At 40.5% G+C, this 21,007-nt stretch overlaps 1 protein-coding gene across 1 annotated transcript in view; it reads left to right on the top strand.

Annotated features, from left to right (window-relative positions):
• The window catches only part of LOC311110742 (cadherin-related family member 1a-like), a gene marked incomplete at both ends in the record, with an annotated part of 205,737 nt that overhangs the window by 134,469 nt on the left and 50,261 nt on the right, over positions 1–21,007 (top strand). The gene's annotated exons all lie outside the window — the stretch shown is intronic.

The raw sequence follows: 21,007 nt of genomic DNA, 5'->3' as shown, positions 1-21,007 counted from the left end.
GATTAACTACTCATGTTGTGATTGTGATAATGTACAGGAACTCAAGTTCTTTTGTTCACCCGACATAGAATATCTCACAATCAAAAGCCGACAGCATTAACTCCCGAGACAATTCTGTTCGGTTATAGTCACAGCCTTGTATATTCCCCCTCAAGCCGATACCACGACGGCCCTCAAGGAACTACACTGGACTTTGTGCAAACTGGAAACCACTTATCCTGAGGCTGCATTTATTGTAGCTGGGGACTTTAACTAAGCAAATTTGAGGAAAACACTACCGAAGTTCTATCAACACATTGCCTGTAGAACTCGCACTTCAAAAATTCTCGACCATTGTCACTCTCTTTTCCGGGATGGCTACAAGGCCCTCCCCCGCCCTCCCTTTGGCAAATCAGAACGACTCCATTCTGCTCCTCCCTTCCTATAGGCAGAAACTCAAACAGGAAGTATCCGTGCTAAGGTCTATTCAACGCTGGTCTGACCAATCGGAATCCATGCTTAAAGATTGTTTTGGGATATGTTCCGGGTTGCCTCTGAGAATAACACTGACATATACACTGACAAGGTGACTGAGTTCATCAGGAAGTGTATATGGGATGTTGTTCCCACTATGACTATTAAAACCTACTCAAATCAAAAACGGTGGATAGATGGCAGCATTCAAACAAAACTGAAATCGCAAACCATCTAATTTAACCACTGCAAGGTGACTGGGAATATGGTCGAATACAAGCAGTGCAGTTATGCCCTCCGTAAGGCAATCAAACAGGCAAAACGTCAGTACAGAGACAAAGTGGAGACGCAATTCAATGGCTCAAAGACAACACATATGTGGCAGGGTCTCCAGACAATCACAGATTATAAAGGGAAAACCAGTCGAGGACACCGACGTCTTGCTCCCAGATAACCTAAACACCGTTTTTGCCTGCTTTGAGGATAACACAGTGCCACCGACGCGGCCCACTCCCGAGGACTTTGTGCTCTCATTCTCCATGGCCGACATGAGTAAGACATTTAAGCATGTTAACCCTCGCAAGGCTGCCGGCCCAAACGGCATCCCTAGCCTCGTCCTCAGAGCATGCGCAGACTATCTGGCAGGAGTGTTTACGGACATATTCACGCTCTCCCTATCCCAGTCTGCTGTCCCCACTTGCGTCAAGATGTCCACCATTGTTCCTGTACCTAAGAAAGCAAAGGTAGCTAAACTAAATAACTATCGCCCCGTAGCACTCACTTCTGTCATCATGAAGTGCTTTGAGAGGCTAGTTAAGGATCATATAACCTCCACCTTACCTGACACCCTAGACCCACTTCAATTTGCATACCGCCCCGATAGATCCACAGAGATGCAATCGCCATGGCACTGCACATTGCCCTATCCCATTTGGACAAGAGTAGAGACTATGTAAGAATGCTGTTCATTGACTACAGCTCAAACTTCAACACCATAGTACCCTCCAAGCTCATCATTAAGCTCGGGGCCCTTGGTCTGAACCCCGCCTGTGCAACTGTGTCCTGGACTTCATGATGGGCCGCCCCCAGGTGTTTAAGGTAGGACACAACACCTCCACTATGCTGATCCTCAACACAGGGGCCCCACATGGGTGCATGCTCCGCCCCCTCCTGTACTCCCTGTTCACCCATGATTGTGTGGCCACGCATGCCTCCAATTCAGCAATCAAGTTTGCAGACGACACAACAGTAGTGGGCCTGATTACCAATAATGACGAGACAGCCTATAGGGAGGAGGTGAGGGCCCTGGCAGAGTGGTGCCAGGAAAATAACCTCTCCCTCAACATTAACAAAATGAAGGAGCTGATTGTGGACATCAGGAGACAGCAGAGGGAGCACGCCCCCATCCACATCGACGGGCTGTAGTGGAGAAGGTGAAAAGGTTAAAGTTGCTCGGCCTACACATCACTGACAATCTGAAATGGTCCACCCACAAACGTTCTGTATCACTGCCTGGTACGGCAACTGCACAACCTTTAACATCAGGGCTCTCCAGAGGGTGGTACGGTCTGCCCAACGCATCACTGGGGGCACACTGCCTGCCCTCCAGGACACCTACAGCACCTGATGTCACAGGAAGGCCAAAAAGATCATCAAGGACATCAACCGCCCGAGCCATGGCCTGTTCACCCCGCTATCATCCATAAGGCGAGGTCAGTACAGGTGCATCAAAGCTGAGACAGAGAGACTGAAAAGAAGCTCTATCGCAAAGCCATCAGAGATCTCAAAGCCGTTAAATAGCCATCACCAGCCGGCCTCCACCCAGTACCCTGTTCTGAACTTAGTCACTGTCACTAACCGGCTGCCACTGCTCACTTTAATCATGTTTACATACTGTTTTACTCATTCCATGTGTATATACTGTATTCTACTGTATTCTAGTCAATGCCACTATGACATTGTTCTTCCTAATCCTAGTCCTCGTCTTAATTCCATTATTTTACTTTCAGATTTGTGTGTATTGTGAATTGTTAGATACTACTGCACTGTTGGAGCTAGGAACAGAAGCATTTCACTACACCCGCATAACATCTGCTAAATATGTGTATGCGACCAATAAAATTGTATTTGATTTTATTAGATTTTGTCCAGTGGGTAGGCTATTGGAAGGGGATAATAGCAGTGTACAATAGACATATAAAAACTACCCTAATCGCCCTCACTGACCATCAATCACTAAAGCAAATGTCCAGTCGTCGTGCAACATGCACCAGGCTCCAGGTCCTAACTGCCACGTTTGTTCTGCGCTCCATAATATTAAAACATTTTCCCCAGTTGGGATCAAGAAAGTACTACTCTACTCTACTCATAATGAATATATATTACCTGTCCCAAATTACTGTACAATTTGTAATACGTTAAATGGCGTCCACTATTACTAGCGACCCTCAGGAAGAACCACACGGACGATGAAATGGTATGTTAAAGGAAATGATATAATGGAAGGATAGGCTTAAAACGGAATGAAAAGTGACAGTGAACTGCGTGTGGTTATTACCGGCAGTCGTTATAGTGGTTAATATTTAACATCATACAAATAGAGAAAACAGCCAAGTCAGGGCATATAATTAAAACACTCTAGAGCGCACACAAAGAAACTCGGCAGGTTCAATTTGCACACAACTTTATGTAATGCTACAGTAGCCTATTTGGCTTGGGTCTCCAAATTCCATCCCCGCAAGTTATGAGGCCATTTCATAAAAAAAAGCCAGGTTGGGTTGTTGATGCTGGGTTATTCAGATATGACCACTTTGTTACAATATAAAATTAACCTTTTCACACTTGAGTTCCAAATATCTCTAACGGTCTCCCCAGCGTTTTTTTTTTGTGTGTGTGTGATGTCAGAATGCACGCACTGTTCCAAAATGTGATTGTTACACAACAGGACAGTTAACCCGCGCTGCCCTCAAACCAAGACCCACGCTGCCTGCTAATTATCTATAGGCTATATTTCAACTTGTGAAATTATTTTCTAATAAGTTCTAGTTTGAATTGACATGTGTTCCGCCTACTCATTTATTCACATAGAAGTAGAACATTTCATTGTTTAGGATAATTTATGTTTGAGGCTTTACTGAACCGGACAAACTTCTCTCTTCGATGAGAGCCCAAGCTACTCTCCAGTGTTTCCCCAGATCAAGTATGCAGACATTTGCACAGTCTAGCACAAACTTTTTCCCCCTGGCACATTTTCCAGCTGGCGCTCGCATTGCCGTCATTGTTGATTTCCTTAAAAATAATAACTTTGGACATGTGTGCGTTGCTATCAAAGTAAGTGCCTTATTTTCTTTATATCGTGTTGTCGTTTCTACTGTAGCATGCCCTATGTACAGTACCAGTCAAACGTTTGGACACACCTACTCATTCAAGGGTATTTCTTAATGTTTTACTATTTTCTACATTGTAGAATAATAGTGAAGACATCAAGACTATGAAATAACACATATGGAATAATGTAGTAACCAAAAAAGGTTAAACAAATCAAAATATTTTTTAGATTTTAGATTCTTCAAAGTAACCACCCTTTGCCTTGATGACAGCTTTGCACCCTCTTGGCATTTTCTCAACCAGCTTCATGAGGTAGTCACCTGGAATGCATTTCAATTAACAGGTGTGCCTTGTTAAAAATTAATTTTTGGAATTTCTTTCCTTCTTAACCCTTTGACGCGTATGATCACGTATTTGTGATCATTCTTGAGTGGTCCCTGCAGCTTACGATCTCAAATATGTGATTGTAACAGTAGCAACAGAACGTATGATGCAACAAATGCGTTTAAACCGCATTGTTGTCTGAACAGCATCTAAAACATAAGTTAGCGACCTAATAGTTAGACTAGTTTACAATCTGGTGAGCACAAGAGACCAATGTAATGTTGTTTAGAAAATAAATGCGTGTCAGCTAAGCTAACAGCAGCTACATTCTTTATGATGGCAGCCATGTTTGTTTATGTTTGACTAGACGAAAACTCCCTAATCCCAGAATGCCATTCACTATAAGGCGCAAATAAACAAAGTCAAAGATGGCTGCGCTCATTGCCTGAAAAATATTAACTGAGTTTAGCCACTTTTCAGCATATTACAAATCGTTGATGTACTTGTTACAGTGTATACAAGAACTGGAGCACATGACTTGACAAGTCGTTTACCGTTTTTGACAAATCACAAAGCAAATAAAATGTTTTCACATCACAGATCATCACACCAAATACAAGCCTACTGCCTAGCCTAACCGTAGCGCGAAAGCTAAACAGGGATGAAAGCATTTTAGGGGGGTTTGTGGGGGGGTTCATTTAATTTGTGGGGGGATTTCAAGTCCATGGGGGTAGAAATGGGGGAAGGTATTGTGGGGGGATATGATGCAGGAAATATTACTATGATGGGGGATTTATCAATAAATGGGGGGCAAACACAAAATAAGATACATTTACATTACATTTTAGACATTTAGCAGACTTTCAGTTAGTGAGTGCATACATTTTCATACTGGCCCCCCGTGGGAAACGAACCCGCAACCCTGGCGTTGCAAGGGCCATGCTCTACCAACTGAGCTACAGGGGACTCCATACACTAAATAAAAACAAAAACCCTGGAAACGTGTTTCTGAGCTGGCAACCCTGAGGTACCAAAGTTACAATCTGAGGTACCAAAGTTACAATCTGAATCCGTGTTCCAAACAACTGGGAACTGGGAAATCTCCAAATTTCGACTTCAGTGCGTTCAAGACAACTGGCAACTAGGGAAAAAACTAGCTCAGACCGGGAAAAATCGTTTTGAACGGTCATCCAATTCGGAATTCCAACTCGGGAACTCGGGCCTCTTTCTAGAGCTCTGACTTTCCGACCTGAAGATCATTGAAGTCATGATTTTACCTAGTATTTTTCCAAGTTCACAGTTGTGAGCACCATAAGTTAGTCGAGTGAACTATCCCTTGTTATAACATCTTTGGTCTGACAGACGCTTACGTGACAATCAGAATACATTGTATAATGTCAACAAACATGTCACCACACATAGCCGGCAAATAGCTTAGCATTAGCTCATCATAATCAGTACAACATTCAAAAAAAGTATTACAATCTATGCAAGAATCGGAATTCATGATGTCACCAGTACTTGAAAACATGTGAATAAAACAGTAAATACATTATGATCTATACATTCACACGGTGTGCTACAGCAGAAATGACAACACGATATACAGAAAATAAGCCACTTTCTTTGATAGGAATGCCCACATGTCCATAGTCCAATTTGTAAGGAAAACAACCATGAAGGCAATTCGGGCGCCAGCCAGAAAATGTGCTGGGGGAAAACGTTTGTGCAAGGGCTGTTCTGACTAGAGATTTGCAATGTCTTCATACCTGATCTGGGGAAACGCTAGGGAAGTGCTTGAGCTCTCATTGAAGAGAGAAGTTTATCTGGCTCAGTAAAGCCTCAAACATAAATTGTCCGCAACACTGAAATGGGCTACTTTTATGTGAATGAATGAGGAGGCGGAACACACCTCAATTCTAACTGTTGTTAGAAAATGAAACTTGTTAGAAAATAATTTGAAATTGACAAGTTGAAACATAGCTTATAGATAATTAGCAGTCAGCATGCCTTGGTTTGAGGTCAGTCTGGTTAACTGTCTTGTTGCATAACAATCATATTTTGGAACAGCGAGAGCATTCTGACATCACACGCATGAAAAAACGCACGCAGGGATAACGGTTAGAGATATTTGGAACTCACGCATGAAAAGGTTAATGCGTTTGAGCCAATCAGTTGTGTTGCGACAAGGTAGGGGTAGTATACAGAAGATAGCCCTATTTGGTAAAAGAACAAGTCCATATTATGGCAAGAACAGCTCAAATAAGCAAAGAGAAACAACAGTCCATCATTACTTTAAGACATGAAGGTCAGCCAATGCGGAAAATGTCAAGAACTTTGAACGTTTCTTCAAGTGCAGTCGCAAAAACTATCAAGCGCTATAATGAAACTGGCTCTCATGAGGACCGCCACAGGAATGGAAGACCCAGAGTTACATGTGCTGCAGAGGATAAGTTCATTAGAATTACCAGCCTCAGAAATTGCAGCCCAAATAAATGCTTAACAGAGTCCAAGTAACAGACACATCTCAACATCAACTGTTCAGAGGAGACTGCATGAATCAGGCCTTCATGGTCGAATTGCTGCAAAGAAACCACTACTAAAGGACACCCATAAGAAGAAGAGACCGGCTTGGGCCAAGAAACACAAGCAATGGACATTAGACCGGTGGAAATGTGTCATTTGGTCTGATGAGTCCAAATTTGAGATTTTTGGTTCCAACCACCGTGTCTTTGTGAGACGCAGAGTAAGTGAACGGATGATCTCCGCACGTGTGGTTCACACCATGAAGCATGGAGGAGGAGGTGTGATGGTGTGGGGGAGCTTTGCTGGTGACTGTGATTTATTTAGAATTCAAGGCAAACTTAACCAGCATGGGCTCCCACAGCTTTCTGCAGCGATACGCCATCCCATCTGGTTTGGGCTTAGTGGGACTATCATTTGTTTTTCAACAGGACAATGACCCAAAACACACCTCCAGGCTGGGTAAGGGCTATTTGACCAAGGAGAGTGATGGAGTGCTGCATCAGATGACCTGGCCTCCACAACCACCCGACCTCAACCCAATTGAGATGGTTTAGGATGAGTTGGAAAAGCAGCCAAGAAGTGCTCAGCATATATGGGAACTCCTTCAAGACTGTTGGAAAAGCATTCCTCATGAAGCTGGTTGAGAGAATGCCAAGAGTGTGGAAAGCTGTCATCATGTCAAAGGGTGGCTACTTTGAGGAATCAAAAATATAAAATATATTTTGATTTGTTTAACACTTTTTCTGGTTACTACATGATTCCATATGTGTTATTTCATAGTTTTGATGTCTTCACTATTATTCTACAATGTAGAAAATAGTAAAAATAAAGAAAAACCCTGGAATGAGTAGTATGTATGGAGCATAATGTAATACTGTTCTCTTCACATGTTTTCAAATCCTGGTGAGAAATCATGCATTTCAATTCTTGCATAGATTGTAATGGGCACATATGATGATTGTAAAATACTTTTTCGAAGGTTGTACTGATTATGATGAGCTAAGCTATTCGCCAGCTATGTGTGGCGCCGTGTTTGTTGATATTATACAATGCATTCTGGGTGTCACGTAAACGTCTGTCAGACCAAAGATGTTATGACAAAATGAGGTGAGGGATGGCTCACTCATCTTTCAAGTAAACTTCCAGAAGTGAATGAAGGGAAGTGAATGATGGTAGATGACTCACCCCATTCAACATGCATACTGAAAACAGAACAAACTATTCTTGTCTCCTCTTCTTATCTTTGGTTGACCCGAAAAACAAACATGGCGGCGCGCACAAACTACCCATCGTCAGATTACTTTCGATTTTTTGAAAGTGTTTTACTCAATTATTTTGATCAATGTTGAGATCCCCCGTGATGTTATGAATTGTAAATAGTCATTTCTATTAGCTAATTCATATAATGGTTTCTGTTAGCCGAGAGTTAGCTAAATATGACCGCTTGTGTTAGGTCATTCTTTCCTCAGGTAGGACTAATATAGCCTACATTTTCTGGTTTGGATGATTGTTTTATGCTGTCACCACTTCTGTGAATGTCTGAAAATTGCATCCAAAAAAATACTGGTCACATTCAGGACATAACGTTGTAAGGAATGTGTTTGTGCAAAATGTTTCTGTGATAAAAACAGTGTTGTCAGCTCTAGCGCTGACTGTTGTGTCAATCGAAACTGGACGTTCTAAATAAGCATTCTACTCACACCGGTTTGAGCGTACGCTGCAGGGACTACTGTAGAATGATTACACCGGTGTGTTGGTACACATGAAAGGGTTAACAATGTTAATATTATAGATGCAACGATATTCTATATTAGGTTTGATTTGCCAATGCATGTTAAAGTGAGTTTTCCCCCTCTTCTTTTCTCCATCAATACTCCTGAACAATATTTGGGACCTCAGCCGGGAACTCCATTCCCTAAATGATCACCAGATGTCTTTGATCGGTTTGCTTGTTTTCTTGTTAAAAGGGATTTTAATTAATTAGCATTATCCAATAGGTACTTTTTGAAATGACCTCTAAGACATTCCACAAAGTTGTGTCAACAGTGACACTCGAATCACAGAGAATGATAAATTATGACCACTTCTTTCCGTTTGAACATACAAGAAAGGTGTTATTGATTTCATTAAAAACAATAGTTTCTCTGCTATATTTTGCAGCAAACAATGAAGAAAAGCTAACTCATTACATGATGGTTAACAGGCTAATATTTCGTTTTTTGTAGAAGGAGAAACAGAAAAATATAGACAGAATTCAAAATGAGAAATGCAGCATGTTCTCATTGGAGATCTATCTGTTCTTCATTTTTTTTACGGGGTAGATCAGCTTTAATATTGCAGATACAGTGGGGAGAACAAGTATTTGATACACTGCCGATTTTGCAGGTTTTCCTAATTACAAAGCATGTAGAGGTCTGTAATTTTTATCATAGGTACACTTCAACTTCAACTGTGAGAGACGGAATCTAAAACAAAAATCCAGAAAATCACAATGTATGATTTTTAAGTAATTAATTTGCATTTTATTGCATGACATAAGTATTTGATCACCTACCAACCAGTAAGAATTGCGGCTCTCACATACCTGTTAGCTTTTCTTTAAGAAGCCCTCATGTTCTCCACTCATTACCTGTATTAACTGCACCTGTTTGAACTCGTTACCTGTATAAAAGACACCTGTCCACACACTCAATCAAACAGACTCCAACCTCTCCACAATGGCCAAGACTAGAGATCTGTGTAAGGACATCAGGGATACAATTGTAGACCTGCACAAGGCTGGGATGGGCTACAGGACAATAGGCAAGCAGCTTGGTGAGAAGGCAACAACTGTTGGCGCAATTCTTAGAAAATGGAAGAAGTTCAAGATGACGGTCAATCACCCTCGGTCTGGGGCTCCATGCAAGATCTCACCTTGTGGGGCATCAATGATCATGAGGAAGGTGAGGGACTACACGGCAGGACCTGGTCAATGACCTGAAGAGAGCTACGACCACAGTCTCAAAGAAAACCATTAGTAACACACTACGCCGTCATGGATTAAAATCCTACAGCGCACGCAAGGTCCCCCTGCTCAATCCAGCGCATGTCCAGGCCCGTCTGAAGTTTGCCAATGACCATCTGGATGATCAAGAGGAGGAATGGGAGAAGGTCATGTGGTCTGATTAGACAAAAATAGAGCTTTTTGGTCTAAACTCCACTCGCTTTGTTTGGAGGAAGAAGAAGGATGAGTACAACCCTAAGAACACCATCCCAACCATGAAGCATGGAGGTGGAAACATCATTCTTTGGGGATGCTTTTCTGCAAAGGGGACAGGACGACTGCACCGTATTGAGGGGAGGATGGATGGGGCCATGTATCGCGAGATCTTGGCCAACAACCTCCTTCCCTCAGTAAGAGCATTGATAATGGGTCTTCCAGCATGACAACGACCCGAAACACACAGCCAGGGCAACTAAGGAGTGGCTCCGTAAGAAGCATCTCAAGGTCCTGGAGTGGCCTAGCCAGTCTCCAGACCTGAACCCAATAGAAAATCTTTGGAGGGAGCTGAAAGTCCGTATTGCCCAGCGACAGCCCCGAAACATGAAGGACCTGGAGATGGTCTTTATGGAGGAGTGGGACAAAATCCCTGCTGCAGTGTGTGCAAACCTGGTCAAGACCTACAGGAAACATATGCTCTCTGTAATTGCAAACAAAGGTTTCTGTACCAAATATTAAGTTATGCTTTTCTGATGTATCAAATACTTATGTCATGCAATAAAATGCAATAAAATGCAAATTCATTACTTAAAAATTGGATTTTTGATTTAGATTCCGTCTCTCACAGTTGAAGTGTACCTATGATAAAAAATTACAGACCTCTACATGCTTTGTAAGTAGGAAAACCTGCAAAATTGGCAGTGTATCAAATACTTGCTCTCCCCACTGTAGATTGTAACTTCCATCAATGTAATTGTCTCCATCACTTCCAATCCCCCACGTTCCCCCCCCCCCCCCCCCCCCCCCCGCAAATATATATATATATACAGTGGGGAAAAAAGTATTCAGTCAGCCACCAATTGTGCAAGTTCTCCCACTTAAAAAGATGAGAGAGGCCTGTAATTTTCATCATAGGTACACGTCAACTACGACAGACGAAATTAGAAAAAAAATCCAGAAAATCACATTGTAGGATTTTTAATGAATTTATTTGCAAATTATGGTGGAAAATAAGTATTTGGTCAATATCAAAAGTTTCTCAATACTTTGTTATATACCCTTGTTGGCAATGACACAGGTCAAACGTGTTCTGTAAGTCTTCACAAGGTTTTCACACACTGTTGCTGGTATTTTGGCCCATTCCTCCATGCAGATCTCCTCTAGAGCATTGATGTTTTGGGGCTGTCGCTGGGCAACACGGACTTTCAACTCCCTCCAAAGATTTTCTATGGGGTTGAGATCTGGAGACTGGCTAGGCCACTCCAGGACCTTGAAATGCTTCTTACGAAGCCACTCCCACGGGGTGAGATCTTGCGTGGAGCCCCAGATCGAGGGAGATTATCAGTGGTCTTGTATGTCTTCCATTTCCTAATAATTGCTCCCACAGTTGATTTCTTCAAACCAAGTTGCTTACCTATTGCAGATTCAGTCTTCCCAGCCTGGTGCAGGACTACAATTTTGTTTCTGGTGTCCTTTGACAGCTCTTTGGTCTTGGCCATAGTGGAGTTTGGAGTGTGACTGTTTGAGGTTGTGGACAGGTGATTTTATACTGATAACAAGTTCAAACAGGTGCCATTAATACAGGTAACGAGTGGAGGACAGGGGAGCCTCTTAAAGAAGAAGTTACAGGTCTGTGAGAGCCAGAAATCTTGCTTGTTTGTAGGCGACCAAATACTTATTTTCCACCATAATTTGCAAATAAATTCATAAAAAATCCTACAATGTGATTTTCTGGAATTTTTCTCTCAATTTGTCTCTCATAGTTGACGTGTACCTATGATGAAATATACAGGCCTCTCTCATCTTTTTAAGTGGGAGAACTTGCACAATATACATACATACATACATACATACATACATACATACATACATACATACATACATACATACATACATACACATACATATACACATACATACATATAAATACATACACATACATATACACATACATACATATAAATACATATATATACATATATAAATATAATTTAATTACTTTCCAACCCCACCACCCCTCCCCTAATTGGAGTCAACTAGTGAACAACAACACTTAGGCCTCTACTTCCAGCTCATACATACTATATACATTTTATGGACAGAGTCAATTTTACAATAATTATACTTTGTTTGTTTTCACTGAACTTCCTCTACCCTCAACCGCTCCGATCATTTTAATGATGTCCATCCAGTTTGCTTCTATATGCCATATCTTTCTAACTGTGCTCTTTCACAAAAGCTCTCAAGCTATAACCTATATACTTATTATGGACACAATATGCTTTACATTGGTTAATTTGTTGTTATTAGCTGTTGTTAGTTGTTATTAGTCCCATCCTTAAACTCCATTCAACACCTCCCATCTATCTCTTAACACCATCATATTGGATTTCTATTTGCCATATATTTTTCAACTGTACTCTGATGTTTCACAAAAGTTCAAATGATCTAATGATTCTGTCTCTTCGCAGCAAAATCTGCAGATCTGGGAAGATTGTATACCCCATATAAATAACATTCTATTGGTACAAGAATTTTGTATAATAATTTAAATTGAAAAATTCGAAGTTTTGAATCCGGCGTCGTTTTGCGTATCAGTTCATAAACCATTTTCCATGGAATTGGTACATCAAAACCTCTTCCCAACGATTTTGCAATCTATATGGGACAACTGTCAATGCTTTGGTCCTTAAATGAAACTGATATACTTTTTTTTTTTTTTTTCTTTAACCAATTATGGTCTATAATACAGGGCCGACAGACAAGTTCCTTGCTTTTTCCCCCTTCCACTTTCCTCTTCCATTTTTGCGGTAATGCTGCAATTATTTGGTTGTATTGGGTAGAGCAGACATTTCCATATGTTTTTGTTAGCTGCATGTGCGACATAACTCCACCAGTCCTACCTATGATATAATTTTCAAAGATTATACCTTTTTTAAAAAAATTGTCAAAAAATAAGGTTTTTTGATCAATTAGTATATTTGAGTTTAACCACAATATTTGTTGCATTATTTGTTCTGACATTTCTGGAGGATTCAATTGAAATCGCAACCAACTTTTTATGGCTTGTTTTAGAAATAGTGATATTTGGGAGATGATTTCCTTTTCAAATATCTGAAAGTGAGAGGTTGTAATCTAAATGAAGGGGGAAAAGGCCATTCTTGAACATGGGGTGAGACAATTTTACTAATTTGCTAGAGAACCGGTTCAGATTTAAGTATAACTTTTGTATGACTGAAGCTTTTAGTGATAGGTCTAATGCTATAATTTCTGTCCTCCGAATTCATATTAATTATATAAAAGGCCTGTTTAATTTTGTCTGACTTTCCATTATAAGCAAATAGGTAAACTGGGATAATACTAAAGAGATAATCAGGGTGATTTTTCCACAAATAGACAGGTATTTACCTTTCTATGGTAGCAAAATCTTATTTATTTTTGCTAACTTTCTATTAAAATGTATTGGAGTGAGATCATTTATTTAATTTGGGATATGTATTCCGAGTATATCCACATCTCCATCAGACCATTTTCTTGGTAAAACAATTGTATTTTTTAGTGATCCAAAACGTAATATAGTACATTTATCATAATTTGGTTGTATTCCAGAGAGGTTAGAAAATGTATCTAGATCCTCTTTGAGGCTGTGGAGGGATTAAAGTTGTGGATTTAAAAGCAAACGTGAATCATCAACATACAATGACACCTTTGTTTTTAAGCATTTCGATGGCCATAATAAATAGATATGCCGATAGTGGACAACCTTGTTTTACTCCTCTTGACAGTTTAAAACCTTCTGAGAAATAGCCATTATTTCATATTTGACACCTAGGGTTACCATACATGATTTTAACAAATTTTTTAAGAGATTCTCCAAAATTGAAATTCTCCAGGCATTTATATATAAACTCCAGTCATACTTTATCAAATGCCTTTTTAAAAGGTTTGGTATACCTCAACTGGTATACACAGCTAGCGCCACTCGGTTGCCTCCCGAGTGGTGCAGTGGTCTAAGGCACTGCATCGCAGTGCTAGCTGTGCCACTAGAGATCCTGGTTCGAATCCAGGCTTTGTCGTAGCCGGCCGCGACCGGGAGACCCATGGGGCGGCGCACAATTGGCCCAGCGTCGTCCAGGGTAGGGGAGGGAATGGCCGGCAGGGGATGTTGGTAGAGCATGGCGTTTGCAACGTCAGGGTTGTGGGTTCGATTCCCATGGGGGGGCAGTATGAAAAAGAAATATATAAATATAATGTATGCACTCACTAACTGTAAGTCGCTCTGGATAAGAGCGTCTGCTAAATGACTAAAATGTAAAAAAAAATGTAAATGGTATGCCTCCAACCCTGGAGTTTTCCCAGACTTAAAGTCTTTAATTGAATCTAGAAGTTCCTCCTCTGTAATTTCACCTTCACATGAGTCTTTCTGTATGGCTGTTAATTTTACATTATCAATAGAAAAAAAATCCCTACAATTAGCTTCAGTTAGAGGAGATGGAGGCAACAGAAACAAAAACATATGCTTAAAGTACTTTGCTTCCTCTTTCAAAATATAATTTGGTGAATCATGGGTGACTCCATCATTTGTAACCAGTTTCAGTAAATTACTTTTGGTAGCATTTATATGTTGAAGATTAAAACATAATTTGGTGCATTTTCCCCCATATTCCATCCAGTTTGCTTTATTTTTTATAATATTTTACACTTGATCTTTCAAGAATAATTTCCTCCATTTCTTTTTGTTTTTCCTCTAACTTTTTATTGCTATCTATCTGCTCTGTTAGACCTTCTATTGTTAGTATGGACTCTTTTGACCTAAATTGCTTTTGTTTTCGGGATGAGTACTGAATTGCATGGCCCCTAAAGGCACATTTAAAAGTGTCAATAGCCATTTACAACATTAACAATGTCTACAATGTATTTCTGATCAATTTGATGTTATTTTAATGGACAAAATAATGTGCTTTTCTTTCGAAAACAAGGACATTTCTAAGTGACCCCAAACTTTTGAACGGTAGTGTATATATATATATTACACATATTAATAATATATATCTATTCAAATATCTTGCATGTCTTAATTTCGATCATTATCAATTAATATGCATAGTAATGTCGGCAGTTCATGCAAAGGATTGTTACCTATAATCCAGATTGCCATTGCATTACATTACATTTTTGTCAAGCAAATATTATTTTAGCAAACAATTATTGTAGTTCATCCTATATTCTCCCAACATCCTTATCCACTTGCAACAGATGTGGGATACATACACACACACACACACACACACACGCACATACTCTTACACACTGAACCCCGTTCCTCCACAATCAACCATCAGCTCGGTTGCTCAACGTTTGTTACATCCCAGAGCCCAAATCAAGAAAGGACCTGATTTACGAATGCATGTACAGTTACAGCTGTTTGAGAAAGCATGCAAGATTGAGCAAAAATTGACAAAATATTGAGATTTGATTAACCTATGTCAAGTCCTAGGTGACGGAGATCAGATCCACCCTCTTCCCTTGAAACACAAACACTCTGGTACCCCGTTGTAACCATTTCCCCAAGCATCTCCATGCAGTCAGACCTTTGAATATTATGTGCCACCAGGGCCACAATAATATGCCCCCTCTCTGATTGTCAGAGTGTGACCCCCTCCCCATGGGATACTGCAGCCAGTGTTGCCATCACTGCCACTACCTGGGTGGGGGTACCCCACCGGAATCCCCACCGGCTAGGTACAAGGTCGTCAAGGTTCTCATTAGCAGCTTTGAGAATTTCCTTGTATATTATGCTCTCCCATCAGGGGGCTCTGGCTTTGTAGGACCAACCCTGGCAGGCAGGCTCAGAATCTTGAGGGGGTGGTGCAGCTCTTGTAGGTCTCTGGCTGCATTTATCTTTCTGTTTAGGCTGCATATAGGCAACTTACAGCAGTGCCATAAAACAGATGGGGACTTCTCTTTGGTGTATGGGTCGCTCAGGTGGGTGTCTAGGATATAGGGCTGGGGACGGTTCCACCATGATAGGACAATAAAAAATTAATTAGATGTATACTTTATTTTAAAATGTACAGTACCTTGCAAAAGTATTCATCCCCCTTGGCGTTGTTCCTATTTTGTTGCATTACAACCTGTAATTGAAATTGATTTTTATTTGGATTTCACGTAATGGACATACACAAAATAGTCCAAATTGGTGAAGTGAAAATAAAAAAATATTTTTTTTCAAAAAATTCTAAAAAATAAATCACGGAAAAGTGGTGCGTGCATATGTATTCACCCCCTTTGCTATGAAGCCTCTGAAAAAGATCTGGTGCAACCAATTACCTTCAGAAGTCACATAATTAGTTAAATAAAGTCCAGCTGTGTACAATCTAAGTGTCACATGATCTCAGTATATATATACACCGGTTCTGAAAGGTCCCAGAGTCTGCAACACCACTAAGCAAGGGGCACCAACAAGCAAGTGGCACCATGAAGACCAAGGAGCTCTCCAAACAGGTCAGGGACAAAGTTGTGGAGAAGTACAGATCAGGGTTGGTAAAAAAAAATATCAGAAACTTTGAACATCCCATGGAGAGCCATTAAATCCATTATAAAAAAAAATGGAAAGAATATGGCACCACAACAAACCTGCCAAGAGAGGGATGCCAACCAAAACTCATGGACCAGGCAAGGAGGGCATTAATCAGAGGCAACAAAGAGACCAAAGATAACCCTGAAGGAGCTGCAAAGCTGCACAGCGGAGATTGGAGTATCTGTCCATAGGACCACTTTAAGCCATATACCCCACAGAGCTGGCCTTTACGGAAGAGTGGCCAGAAAATAGACAAAAATAAGCAAATACGTTTGGTGTTCACCAAAAGGCATGTGGGAGACTCCCCAAACATATGGAAGAAGGTACTCTGGTCAGATGAGACTAAAATTGAGCTTTTTGGCCATCAAGGAAAACGCTATGTCTGGCGCAAACCCAACACCTCTCATCACCCCGAGAACACCATCCCCACAGTGAAGCATGGTGGTGGCAGCATCATGCTGTGGGGATGTTATTCATCGGCAGGGACTGGGAAACTGGTCAGAAATGAAGGAACGATGAATGGCGCTAAAAACAGGGATATTCTTGAGGGAAACCTGTTTCAGTCTTCCAGAGATTTGAGACTGAGACGGAGGTTCACCTTCCAGCAGGACAATGACCCTAAGCATACTGCTAAAGCAACACTCGAGTGGTTTAAGGGGAAACATTTAAATGTCTTGGAATGGCCTAGTCAAAGCCCAGACCTCAATCCAATTGAGAATCTGTGGTATGACTTAAAGATTGCTGTACACCAGCGGAACTCATCCAACTTGAAGGAGCTGGAGCACTTTTGCCTTGAAGAATGGGCAAAAATCCCAGTGGCTAGATGTGCCAAGCTTATAGAGACATACCCCAAGAGACTTGCAGGATTAATTGCTGCAAAAGGTGGCTCTACAAAGTATTGACTTTGGGGGGGTGAATAGTTAATGACGCTCAAGTTCTGTTTTTTTGTCTTATTTCTTGTTTGTTTCTCAATAAAAACATATTTTGCATCTTCAAAGTGGTAAGCATGTTGTGTAAACCAAATGATACAACCCCCCCAAAAAGTCAATTTTAATTCCAGATTGTAAGGCAACAAAATAGGAAAAATGCCAAGGGGGGTGAATACTTTTGCAAGCCACTGTATATCCCTCAACACACATTGGTTCTGGGATATGCAACCATTTCCTTTCTCAATCACTTAACACCACACTTTTCCAAACACAAAAATGCACACCGCACCTTCTATCACAATACATCCACACATATCCACATATTGTGCCTTCTTTGTCTTCTGTTTGCTATATTTTTATCTCCACTATGTTGATTGAGTACTTTTGTGTTCTAATTAGTTACATTTGAAGATGTATTATTTAGCTAGTTATCCATTTTACATTTACATTTTAGTCATTTAGCAGACGCTCTTATCCAGAGCGACTTACAGTTAGCACATACATTATTTTATCAAACCCACAACCCTGGCGTTGCAAACGCCATGCTCTACCAACTGAGCTACATCCTTTCTTGTAATGCGTCTTATCCCTTTATAAAACACTAGAAATGCTATAAATGTGTTTTATTATTACAATCCCTACCATGGCTAGTATTGTGTGTTCCATTATTCGACTCCTCTATTGGAACTTTCAGAATAACCATGGAGTAGTCTTTGTGTCTCGGAACATTTGGTTGTCAATATACAGTTTATCGACTACGAGAGCAACACGCTTCCCTTTTAATCTATTTTCCTTGAAGATTGGGTACAGAACGCCGTTCTGTAATCTCCCTCGGGAACTGATCGTTCATGCCTATTTTCGTGGAGGCAAGTCTTTTACCTAGGCTTTTAACCATTACGTTATCCTTAAAGAAAGCAAATTTGGCAAAGACTGGACGCTCATATCTCTGTCCACTTTGTCCGAAAAACGGTGTACACATTCAAGTTGGATTTTATTGACAGCATCAAGTGGGATTTGAAGCGCTGTAAGAAAGAGGTCCTTCGCAATTTTTTCGGTAACCTTTCCTTATTTTTCTTGGATACCCGTAAGTACAAGATTTTCTCTCATCAATATAGTCTGTATGTCTAGTAAGGCTTCTCTCAGAAAGTTGTTCTCCTTTTTAAGTTAATTAACGTCCGTTTCTATCTTAGTGACTGTCCCTTTTAGCTTCTTTCTCCATGATCACAGCTTTTTCGTCACTCATTTCATGGCTCACCTTCAACTCCTTTACATCCTTACTGACTAATTCTATTATGCGCAGTTTGTCATTTATCGACTTCAACAGATCGCGACCGTAATATGGCTGAGACGCAAAGAAAATTCAAGGAGAGGGGGTACAAAAATGGTCAGATTAATACTGCCATTGAGAAAATTCAAAACAAATTGAGACCTGATCTCTTTCAAGGACAGTCTCGCAAAAAGAAGCATTCTTGCGTTCTAACTACACGCTATTTAAAGTGCTCTGAACAAATTAAGGGAATCGTTCACAAACATTGGCACATTCTAAGATCCGATGACAGTATTGGTAATGTGTTTTCAGACCCTCCCTCGGTTGTATTCTCGCGGGGCAGAAATCTCAGAGATCAATTGGTAAACTCTGATTTACCACCCCTAAATATCCCTGCACAATGTCTATTTGCGCCTCTACCGGATGGAAACTACAAGTGTAACGGCTGCGCTCAATGCAATGGCACTTACAAATGTAGATCCTTCAAACACCACCAAACAGGGAAACAGATCCCAAAAAAAGGTGTTATTACGTGCTCCACTAAGGCAGTTATTTATCTTATAACTTGTCCTTCTGGTAAACATTATGTGGGTAAAACAAAGCCCGAATTAAAAGTACGAATCTCGGAGCATCGTAGCACCATTAGGTGCAAAAACTCGACATACCCAGTCGTTGCCCACTTTTTGGAAGCGAACCACTCGATTTCTTCCCTATGTTATATCGGCATTGAACAGGTGACCCTCCCTAGGAGAGGGGGTGACCTCGACAACTTATTGTTAAAACGAGAGGCTGCCTGGATCTTTAATTTAAAGACCCTTGCTCCCTTCGGTCTCAACGTAGACTTTGATTTGAAGCCATTCTTGTGATTTTGCTATTCATTGTAAATGTTGTGGGCCTATGTAGCCAAGTATCTATGATCATATGCTATCCATGTTTTTTGTATGTTGTTTTTATCTGTGAATTGGCCAATGCTATTAGGCCACACCCGGCTATGATTACAGACACCTGCGTGTGTCCTTTGACACTATATAAACTAGTGACCCGCAGTGTTTGTCATTATACTCTGATGAAGACAGCTTGTCTGTCGAAACGTAGGTTATTAGGATATTAAATTATTGCATCTGAGCTCCTAGAGTGTGCGGCTTTCCACACTTACCAGCCCCAGTGGTGAAAAGCATTAATCATCTGTATCCATCGAGGAGTTACGTTTTCTCTTGGAGATTGATTCTCCTCGTTTATCCTCTGTCATGTTTGAGTGTTGCTTGTTGTTGTAATATTTGTAGATACATTTCTCTAGCCTTATTATTTGTTTTGTGTTATTATCCAGATTGAATGTTATTACCCACGAGTATATGAAGTGCTAATATTTAGTCTAACTTACTGATATTGAATATTACATTTTTATCTTGAGGTGATTCGCACCGCTTTATATTCAATACGCCATCTTGTTCTTGGTATCGAGCTGAAGCAAAACTGAAACCTAGCCACTCACTTGTATGTTAGCAACATAATTTAGCTAGCTAACGTTATATCCCGACAACATTGACTCTCAATATATTTTTTTTTCACAGCCATATTGAATCCATATTCAAAATTGAATTGAAGCCAGATAGTCTTTATTGAAATTATATCTGTTTTGTTAGATGACATAGTAACGTTAGACAGGCTCCCATGTTCGCAGTATCACATTAGTGGAAACCAAGACTGTTCTCAGGGTAGGCCTGGTTGCAGCTAGATATGTTCGAGTCACATCAGGGACAATTGTAGCATTTTAGCTAACCCTAATCCTTTTCCTAACCTTAACCTACATCTCCTAATCTGTCACGTTAATTATCCTAACCTACTGGTTAAGTTGTCCTAACCTGTGCTACGAAAAGTCACTTCTGCTAGTCAAAAGTGGCAAACCTACCCTGAGAACAGTCTTGGTTTCCACTAATGCGATACAGCCCCGGGTTCACGTCTCGTCCGAGCAGCCCAGCTATAGAACAAGCTGGCTAGCTAACTTGTTTTACCTTGACAACATTGATCCTCAAAATGTTTGTATGGTGCAATTATCTCAGCCATATTCACAATTAAATTCAAGGCAGATGGACTATCTAACAGGCATGAGCTCAGATTGGCTACAAACATTCATTTGTTGCATCAAATCGACCTCTCCACCGTAGTTAGCTAGTTAGCTACGCAAGCAAATCAAACCAATGCTCAAATTACATACAATAGCATAATGCCACGACAGTTTAATCAAACAGAAGTAGAACATTATAGCTATGTCTATTCTTACCTTAATTGTCGGTATTAGCTACTCTTTGCCCATATCTCCAATATTATTTTGGGTCTCACCCCAAATAATACAGGCAATGTTGTCCTGCACTAAGATGGCTGTTGCAGCATCTTAGCCTGAC

The sequence above is a fragment of the Coregonus lavaretus genome (genome assembly GCF_964263955.1).
Source record: "Coregonus lavaretus genome assembly, chromosome: 36".
Classification (NCBI taxonomy): domain Eukaryota; kingdom Metazoa; phylum Chordata; class Actinopteri; order Salmoniformes; family Salmonidae; genus Coregonus; species Coregonus lavaretus.
Note: the sequence above shows the minus strand (reverse complement) of the source record. Positions and strands in the feature narration are given on the sequence as shown.